This window comes from Sorex fumeus, unplaced genomic scaffold (genome assembly GCF_029834395.1).
Source record: "Sorex fumeus unplaced genomic scaffold, SorFum_2.1 ptg000014l, whole genome shotgun sequence".
In the NCBI taxonomy this organism is placed as follows: domain Eukaryota; kingdom Metazoa; phylum Chordata; class Mammalia; order Eulipotyphla; family Soricidae; genus Sorex; species Sorex fumeus.
Window position 1 is genome coordinate 24,009,183 of NW_026606071.1, and position 10,394 is coordinate 24,019,576.

At 47.8% G+C, this 10,394-nt stretch overlaps 1 protein-coding gene across 4 annotated transcripts in view; it reads right to left on the reverse strand.

Moving 5' to 3' along the window:
* Window positions 1-9,699, reverse strand: part of INO80D (INO80 complex subunit D) — a 72,774-nt gene extending 63,075 nt beyond the window's left edge. For 2 of the 4 annotated variants that reach the window (XM_056111640.1, XM_056111639.1), the window contains exon 1: window positions 9,518-9,699. The gene's annotated coding sequence lies outside the window, so the exon portion shown is untranslated. Of the gene's footprint in view, window positions 1-8,403; window positions 8,440-9,050; window positions 9,088-9,517 lie in introns of those variants that run through there. The other 2 variants (XM_056111637.1, XM_056111638.1) reach the window with 2 other exon arrangements.
* Between the last annotated feature and the right edge of the window lie 695 nt (window positions 9,700-10,394).

The following is a 10,394-nucleotide window of genomic DNA, read 5'->3' on the forward strand; positions in this document are numbered from 1 at the left end:
ATTTGCATAGCTTCTTCTTTCAAATAAGGAGACTATGACACTAACAGGGAGAAAAGTCAGGAAGGTAAGGTTGTAATAAAAGCAACCAACACGCTATAGTAACCAATTTGACAAGGATGTGAACATTATTCTCTTTGGGACCGCTGCTCTATCACCTCCATGTGGAATCTCTGAATGTCATTAATGTTCTTTTGACTCTCATGTTTCAGAAGCATGTTCATTTCACTGCCACAGCATTTCCCCCTAATTACCATCTGTAACTTTATATTCCACCGCCTTTAAAGAGGCTAGGCCTACAACACACCTACTATTCCTTTTTAGCCAGCATGAATCTATATTCTCAGAATGTTACTTTTCAACACAGCCAATGCAAATTAAGAATGCTTATTTATCCCAGAGTCACACATTTTAAAGTATTAGATAAAACTTTCCCTTGGGGCCGAGAAAGTGGCTCAGTGGCAAAGCATAAGCCTTGCACGTAGGGGACCTAGGTTCAATACTTGGTACCACCAAAAAAAAAGGTGGGTGGAGAAAAAGGCTTTCTCATCCTTTATAGCGCTTTCTAAAATAAGTGGGTTTGGCGCCACATTAGGCAATGCTTGGGGGCTACTCACAGCCTACTGCTTGGGTCACTCCTTGGAAGTTTGGTGGCAGGGATAGAACCTGGGCTTTTATATGCAAAGTATGCGCTCTAACCCACTGAATCATCTCTCTAGCCCTGAAATAAGTTTTAACTCTACTTCATTAAGCCCCCAAATGTAACAAGATATGAAAAAATGATTAAACCAATTAAAAAAATCTGGGGCCAGAGGGACACTACAGTTGGTAGGGCACTTGCCTTGCATGTGGGTGACCTGGGTTCAATCCCTGGGCACATGTGGCCCCTGAGCACTGCCAGGAATGATCCCAAGCAGAGAACCAGAGTAAACCATGAGCACTGCCAGGTATGGCCCCCAAACAAAAATAAAACAAATAAAATACCCTAACATCCTTCATTACCAATGTGAAAAACAGCAACATCAGAATATCAATTATGAAATGAAAACTATCAGTCAGTGTGATTTGATGAAAAAAAAATCAGTGACAACAATGCTCTATTATCCCAAGTATAAATATTTAAGATAACTGAAGTTCAAGTTAGAATATCATATATATGTATTTAATGATGCTTCTTGAATGTCTCTTATGAGCCAATGCTGTGCCCAAACTGAACAAAGAAGCCTGCGTTCTGCATTTAAAATACAATTACTTTATGCTTGTAAATTCCTTACTTTATTTATCAGAAAAATAAGAATACTTTCATGTAGCAACTGAGGGTGCTGGCTCCAGCAACAAAGAAGGTGCTCACTCTAGTTCTGCTAATTACTCCTTAGGTGTATTGTATGATTTTGGGCAAGTTATTTAGGTTTCAGTTTTCTCATCAGTCAAGAGAGGGCTATAGTAGTATATACTTCACTGAGTCCTTCGGTGAATTAAATTAGATATTCCGTGAAATGTGCTTAGCACAGTACCCAGCTCAGAGGGTCCCCTATTATGAACTGCTATTAGAAGCAGTAATAGTCACTCACTGTTCTAATAATTTAGTCTAGAACCTGCTAGAAAATATCTCCAGCTCCTAGTGGAGATTTGTAATTCAGAGACCGTCTCTGCCACTGTCTTCGAGAGAAGATAGCATAATCCCATTGAGAACTGTTTCCTATAATCCATATTTAAAATGCTCTCTCCGTTCTATAGTATCCATATAATGATGCTCTTGTCAAGAAAAATACTCGCAGAATGAGTAGTTTAAGTAGCTGTATAGCACCATTAGCACCAGTTAACACTCCTTTACATCAAGTGCCCTCTGAGTTCCTATCCATATAATTTTCAATTGTTACAGAAACTATAGCAGGGCAAGAAGAAAATCTAAGTTGCAGCTATAGTCCTCAAAGTTCTTTTCAAATCTTTAAACTCACGTTCTTTTTGTTGCTAAATTTCACATCCACTTTTCTATCCTTATCTTGGCTTCTTCTGTAGCATCTAACATGCTAACCACTTTTTCTTCGTGAATAATCTCTCCTTTCTGTCCGCTCAGCTATTGGCTGATTTTTCTAGTCTCTATATTCAAATGTCAATGAGTCCCTAGATACATTTAATCTTACTTTACAGAGCTGCAAGATGAAATGGGCTGAAAGGGTGGGCCAGAGGCAAGACTTGGGCAAACTTTGCTTATATAAAAGATATCTGATTGAGACCAGTCCCAGCAAGCTATTGTGATTTAATAAATAAATAACCCTAAGGTTTACAGCTATTCCAATTTGTCAAGAAATAAATTTTCAAATTCTTCCATTAAGTTTCCTTGTTAGTAATTCATTTTAACTGAAGTACAAAATGCGTGACCTTGAGCAAGTTATTATAAATAGCTGTTTGCATCTATGAAATAGCAGTGATTAAATCACATAAATATACAAAAAGGATGAGTCAAAACATTCCACTAGAGACTTTCATTTTAATTTCTACTCTACAGCTCCTAAGACCACAGAGGTCATTATTCCTGGTTTCCAACCGAATACACAAAATTGTGAACATGCATAAATAAGTGGATTTTTCTGGAGAAAGGCCCATTGAAGGAAATAAGAAAGGAAGGGTGGAAGGGAAGGAGAGAGGAAGGAAGGAAGGAAGGAAGGAAGGAAGGAAGGAAGGAAGGAAGGAAGGAAGGAAGGAGGGAGGGAGGGAGGGAGGGAGGAAGGGAAGGAAGGGAGGGAGGGAGGGACAAAAGTACCAGATTTTGAAGGAAAAAAAAGATAAGTACTGACTCAGCTTTTTTTTTTAACTTCTACTATTTCACATCTACCTTTGGCCAACCTAGGCACACTACCGTACCTCAAAGACCAGTCTCTCCACCAGCTTTCCTCACCACCACGGCCAGCCATCCCTGGCTGAACCTTTCCGTCTCTCTCAGAAACAGCCTCTCTGGTCTAACTGCAGTCCTGCCAACCATCTTCTAGTCTTAACTCCTTTCTTTCACTCTTGAATATAACTTAAGTCCTCTCAAAGGCAAGTGACTGGCTTGGCCAATGGTCTCAGGGTCCCCTAGATGAATAAGTAATCCAAACTCTTCAGGACCTAGCCAGGCAGATCTCTCCCTCTCCTAGTTTACTTCCGCTCCGCCACATTTATCATTTGCATCACAGAACAGATTTACCTCCCGGAAAGCTTTTTCACTCTTCCCTTTCTCTAATGCAGAATTTCTCCCAGAAAAACCCACACTTTAAGGCTTGCCCCTAAGCCACAATAAATAGATCTCCTTCCCCAGGCTTATCTTCTCATTCAATTAGTAAATGAGTGTCAGCTACTTTTTAAAAAAATTTTTTACACGTTACTAGAATATAAACTCTTCAAGGACAGAGAAAATGCATCTTTAGTCTAATACAAGACTGGCATCTTAATTAAAAATAATAAAACACTGTCAAACAAAACAATAATAATAATAATTTAAAAAAAAACAGGAATACAGGAAGTTTTATCAGTTAAATGAAAGAACAAAGTATTAGTGACTCTAACAGATTCACTGGGAAGACATCTTCCTGACTCAGGTGAGCCCACCAAAGGCAGACACCTCAGTTCTTTCCTATGCGTGTGTGCAAAGCATGCGCGCGCATACACACACACACACATACACTCAGATTGATAACTTCAAGAGTTTGGGTCCAGAATGATAGTATAATAGTATAGCAGGTAAGGCACTTCCCTTGCATGCAGCTGACCCAGGTTCAATCCCCTGAACCACATATGGTCCTCCAAGTCACACCAGGAGTAACCCCTGCGCATGGGGCAGGGACTATGCCCTGAACACTGCTTGAGTGTGATCCAAAAACAAAACAAAAAGTTTAAGGGAAGGAGTTAGGGGTAAAAGAGTGTGATTGTCTTTGCCCCCGGGGTTAGCTCTAACTCCTTTACATTTGTCATTTTACAGAATTCAACAGCAGAGACTAGATCGAAATCCAGGTTGCTACCACTTTCTATAAATATACTGCTAATTTCTTACAGGTACAAAAGTTATTTACTTGTATCATGAAGGTAATTATAATACTCAATCTGTACTCAAATACTTAATAGTATTAATAACATACACCGAGCCAAGAACTCATTCAGGTTGGAAAATGTCACATGGAGAATACTAAAACTATTTAAAGGAAAACATATATTCTCTCTGGCCCCAGGACTAAAGCTTTTGATCAATACCAAATGAATTAACTACAATTAAAGGTAAGATTTTGTTTATATTGCCTGTACACACAGTCACACACACAGAAACACAACACAACAGAACGTTAACAAAGGTTATCTCCTGAATAGGTTCAATATGAGCACATTTTACTGTTAGGAAAAAAGAGCAAGCAGTGGCTGGAGTGAAAGAGGTTAGGTTTTGCATGTGACCAATGCCAGTTCAAATCCCTGCCCCTGTGGTTCCCTAAGTATGGAGAGGGGTTACTTTGAGCACTCCCCTTATTTTGGATAAGGCCAAAATAGCCCTGAGCACTGCCAGGTGCGCGGAAGGAAGTGAGGAAGGAAGGAAGAAAGGGAGCGGGGGAGGGACTGAGGGAGGGAGGGAGGGAGGAGGGGTGGGAGGGAGGGTAGGAAGGAATAAATAAGCAAGCAGAAAGGAGAGAAATGCTATTTAGATAGTGCTGATAGTAAAGTATGTATAGACTAGGACATATACTATGAGCCAAGCATCGAGCTAGCTCATTCAATCCTAAAATCAGAAAGGTTTCTTTCCGTTCCAAGGCTCAAAAGGTAGTGCATACACCTTACAGCAGGAGGTCCTGGATGGTACTGGCAAGTGCGCTTGGCCCTCCCACAATTTAAAAAGGGGGGAAAAAATAGGTTTCTTCCATTTCAAAGATAAAGAAATAAAAGAGACTGAGTAAAGTGACTATTACAAGAGTGGTCATCAAACCCAAAGTCTAATCCTAATGTAGCTCACTGCAGGTTCCATGCTACAAGAAAAAATTTAATCTAAAAGCTATTTCAAAAAAACAAACATGGGGTCAGAGAGATAGCACAGAAGGATAGTGTTTGCCCTGCACGTAGCCCACCAGGTTTTGGTCCCCAGCACCCAATACTGTCTAAGCCCTGCCAGGAATGATCCTATGCACAGATTCAGGAGTAGGCCCTGAACACAGCCAGGAGAGACATTCCCCTTAGCTGTGTCTCCCTTTTCCCTTGCCCCTACCAACCCCCACCCCAAAAAAAAGCAACATTCTGGGAAAGAGTAAGAAGTAGGCTGTTATCTTCAATGCAAGGAGGGAAGAGAGAAAACTGAGGTTCTTACATCAACCAAACTCAAGAGTATCTTTTGCAAGTGTCTCAAAATAGCCAGGAACATTGTCAACATTGTCTAAAATCAGCTATTAAGAGTCAGGGCCTGCAGAAGAACCTGTATCTGAAGCGGGAAGAAGCCTCCATTGTGGTTGGCTCCCCCAGGCAGAGCTGCATTAGCGTGAGTTAAGTGGACTTGGCCTGACTCCACTGGACATGCAGAGGAGTGTCTGCTGTGGGGCCAATTTGCTGGGGACAACTTGCACCTTCCAATCCAGTCTCGCCTATTCATTTGTTGTTTGAAAACCACCAGGTATATGTTGAGGGAAGATTCCTGGCTGAGAACAGTTTTCTTGCTGTTTTCAGATACAGGTGACCAGTCATTATCCAGCACTACTGCTCCAAAATCTGACAGCAGAGAGTAGCCAGCCCAGAGAGAATGAATGGATTGGAATGGAGCGATAGGGCACAGCGAGTAGGGTGTTTGCCTTGCACGCAGCCAACCCGGGTTCGATTCCCAGCATCCCATATGGTTCCCTGAGCACCGCCAGGAGTAATTCCTGCGTGCATTAGCCAGGAGTAACCCTTGTGCATTGCTGAGTGTGACCCAAACAGCAAAAAAAAAAAAAAAAAAAAAAAGGAATGAATGAATGGATCATATGGTTCCTCAAGAATAAATCCTGAGTGCTGAGCCAGGAGGTAAACCCCTGAGCATCTGGATGTGGTCAAAAACAAACTTACACATCTTTTAATCTACTTAAATTAAAACTTCCATTTCTTTAAAATTAATAGCAAAATGGTTTGTGGAGAAAAACGGTTGAAGGCCCTGTTCACAAATTTCCTTATAGAATCTTTCAGAAAAAAAGGAAACTAGATGATTTCAGACTTACAAATTAAAAGGAACACCTAATTTTGAAACTAAATATGTAATAGTGAGAAAGAATTTCCTTTAGTGATTACAATTAATTCAACATCCCTGAAAGTCTTTTTTACTATTTTCAAATAAAATGTAGCTTCAAGAATAGCAAACCTAGATGCCTGAGGAATAGTACAGTGTACAGGGTGCTAGCCTTGCACGTAGCTGAACCGGGTTTGATTCCCCCACACTCTATAAGGTGCCCTGAGTCCTACTAAAAGGGATCCCTGAGCACAGAACCAGGTGTGTCCCCCCCCCACACACACACCAAATAAACGAACAGAGAAAACCAAACCCACCATTCTCTCAGAATAAAGTAACCTCTAAGGCAATTCAATGAGGAAAGTAGTATGTGTTTGGGACAGGGTGAAAAAAACGTACAAAGCTTTTGGATGACTTCCATCCAATATGATCTAAAAATAAGGACAGACTATAATAGAAGTTCACAATTTTTGGTATGCAGGCATAAGAAAACGTCCAAGTCAATAAGTAATTTCAATTAATCAATAAAGTTAAACCACCATTAAATGGAATCTGCATCTTATATTAAACCCACACAATTTTAAATTCAAGTTTTCCTTAAGTAAAATGCTAAAAGACTGAATATATATCATGGAGAAACAGAAGGAGTTTCATTTTAGGCAAACCAAAGGGAAAAAAAGGCAGTTTAATAAGAATCACAGAAGGAACCTCACTTCCACCCTGCTCATTAGTTAGCACTGACCAAGTCTTGGGGTTATCTAGCCACTGCTCTGCCACTGCCAGCTTTTCTCTGGGTAAGCGTGTCCCGTCGGGGCGGTCTGACCGTAGAATACCTCTGCAAACTGATTCCAGTCTGCTCTCTAGGCAGGACATACAGCCACCCACCACTCTGCCCCAGGTCCACTACAAAAAGAAAGTGGGCGGGGAGGTGGCAGGAGAGAGCGAGTACAAGAGGTAAGGTGCCTGTCTTGCAAGCAGCCACTGTTAGTGCAACCCAGCTTTGCACATGGTTGCTCTCCTGAGCATGGCCAGGGGCGTACTCCTAAGCACCAGAGCCAGATACAGCCCCTGTGCACTATTAGGTGTGCCCCAAACCTGCCCGTCCCCCCATAAATAAAAAATTTTAAAAGGGGAAGCAAATACATGAGAGAGGAAAGGTAACTGCTGCAAAAAGGCGCACACCGGTGGAAGGGGGAGGAGGGGGCACAGAGTACATTTCATGTCAATCTCATATACCACCAGCACTCCAAACTCTATACAAAACGGACAACCGGGAGGAGGGAAGTGTTGCCACAGGAAATATCCCATCCCTGAGAATCAGGAAATCTAGATTTGAAATTTGCAGTGTTCTACATGTGTGTGCCTGGGGGGAGGGGGGAGGAAAGAGAGAGGGAGAGGGGAGGAGAGGAGAGAAAGAGAGAGGAGAAAGAGAGAGAGAGAGAGAGAGAGAGAGAAAGAGAGAGTTATGCTTGACTTTCAAAACCCACAAATTTAACTAAAAAGGAATACACAGAGAAAGGGGGCACATACCCCAACCAAAGTCAGCAGCTTTCAGCTCCCTGGGGGCTCCTCCCCGGGAGGCGGGGGGGAGGAACCCCTGAGTAATGGCAAGCACAAGTTTCCCTAAAAACCTGTTTTCCTTATTTCTAGGGTCCAATACAAGAGGCTATGTGACACACACACACTCAAGTCCTTATTATCAGAATAAAATAGACGCCGGGTCCGCGGACTGGAGACCCGGTTTCAGGGCTGCCCTGCCCACCTCTCGCCCTCCCTCCCTCCCTCTAATTTCTAAGGCTTTCCAGCTTTCTGACAACCAGGGTCCCTCCACACCCCCTCCGCCCCGGGGTTCCGTTCACGTGTTTCTTTTACCGGAGAGTGACCAAACAGGACAGGAAACTGCTCTGTCGGGGTGGGGGGTGCTCCTGAAATCCGGCCCCCTTTCCCTTCTCCCTGCTCGCCCCATCTATTCCCCTACCCGGGAGCGGGTGCCCCGGAGGGGGGAGGGGCGCTGGAGACGACCCCCCCCCCAACTACCTTTCTCTCTCCAGGAGTCCCCGGGGGGGGGGGGGGGGACAAGCGGATGGGGAAGGGGGGCAAAGTGGCAAAGCACATCCCGCCTTTCTGGGGTTGGGGCTTTAAAAAAAGAAAAAAAAGGCGATCGGAAAAGCCTCGCTGGGAGAAATCCCACCTGAACGTACCTCCTCCCTTCCCACTGCAAAAAGGCCAGTCACGAACTAATGAGCTCAGGAGGAGGAAAAAAAAAAAAGCCTTGGAAAACTTTTCCAACGGCAAGGAGCAGGCCCGGTGTCCCCCCCACCCCCACCCCCAGCCCCGGCTGGAGGGGGGCTCTGGGGCTGGAGTTTGCAGCCGGGGCGCGGGGTGGGGCGCGGGCGAGGGGTGCAGGACGGAGTACCTTCAATGGACAGGAACTGGCCCGGAGTTTCCAAATAGCCGAGTGCTCGCCCCCCACCTCACCTCACCCCACCCCACCCCCCTCGCGCGCCTTCTCGGGTGGAGGGCAGGAGGAGGGGGGGTCCCGAGCGCTAGGAACCGAGGCGTCCCCCGAAAGGAGGGCAGCACCCCCCCACCACACACACACACCCCAAATCGGGGCCTACAAGGAAACTTTCCGGGCCGCGGCTGCACCTGACTCCTCACCGCCCCTCCACCCCGCACCCCACGCCCGCCAGGCCGCCCGCCTGCCCGCCCCGCCCCGGCCAGGGCCGCCCGGAGCGCACGGGGTGGGGGGGGGGGAGGAGGGGTAAAGGGTTAAAGGGTTACGGGGGTGGGGGGCGGCTGGAGGGGGGGGGAGAGGGGCGGGGGGGGAGATCAATTCCAGTGTTACCGAAATGGGTGGGCGAGACGGGCGGTGGGCCGGGAGGTTCCGGGCGCCCACCCCCCACTCCCAGGCCCGGGCCTGGCCGCGCTCCGCCGCCGGGGGAAAAAAAAAGCTCCGGGCCCGCGCACGATTCCGCCCCGCGGCGCCGCCGTCCCGCCCGGAGCCCCCTCGGGGTGGGGGGTGGGGGGGGGCACCCGGGGTGCAGGGCCGAGGGGCGGCCGCCCGCGGGCCCCCCCCCACCCACCGGAGGCCTAGCCGGGTCCCCCTCCCCACCCCACCCCCTCCGCCGCACACCCCCAACCCGGCCCGCGCCAGGCCGCGCCGTCCGCCTCGCTCCGGCCCGGGCGGGACCCCCCCCCTATCCCGCCACCCCGCCACCCCGCTCCCCGCCCCGCCGCGGCCGCCCGCGGGCGCCCCCCGAGGCCCCCGAGGCCCCCCGGCCCCCCGCCACCCCGGGCGCCGGCCCCTCTCACCCTTTCATTCTCCGCCCGGGGCCTGGCGCGGGCCGGCGAATCCCCGGCCTCACGTAAGCGCGCTCGCCGCCCGCCCTGCCTGCGCGGCCCAGCCCGCCGCCCTACGGGAGCCCGGGGATGTGGGCCGGGCCTGGGGGCCGCCTCTGCTTACCTTTCAGCCGCTTTTTTTTTTTTTCCTCTCTCCTCCTTCCCCCCTTTTCCCTCGGCCTGGCTGACAGATCAGAGTGAGAGGCGCTGCCAGTGGACTAGGAAGCTCTCGGCTTGCCGCGGCTAACTTGCTTTCCACCCCCCCGGGCTCCGGCGAGAGCCTTTCCCGGTCAAGCAAGAGGGGTGAGGATCATATTTTTATTTTGGAAACTCAAAAGTGCTCCCGGGGTCGGTGATTATTAAGGGGAAATCCCTGAATATACTCTCCAGCCAAGAAGGCAGGGCTGCCGGGGCTGCACTAGAAGAGGCAGCAGCCTCCTACAGCACCACTACAGGCACCGCGAGGACATAACACCAGAGAGCAGCTCCTCTGCCCTCGGAAACGACAACTTTCCTACCATCTTGGAGGCAGAGGAGAGGGGGGCCGGGGGGAAAAGTGCACCCCTGCCCGAGAAAGTACACATTTCGACTTCTCATCTTGGGGGAAAAGTCCAACCGGGACGTCCACACCGGCGCCTGGCGGGGTGCAAGAGCGAGGAAGCATCTTGGGGGTGCCTGAAAGACCATTTGCATTATTGGCACCAGGGGGGAAAAATGTTTCTGCATCTTCTGATGGGAAGAAATCTTTACAAGACACAGGTTTTTCCGGTGATTATTATTTTGCTCTTTTTCTCTTTGCCTCGGTTTCTGTGTTGGTGATAGTGTGTGTGTGTGGGGGGGGGGGGGGTTG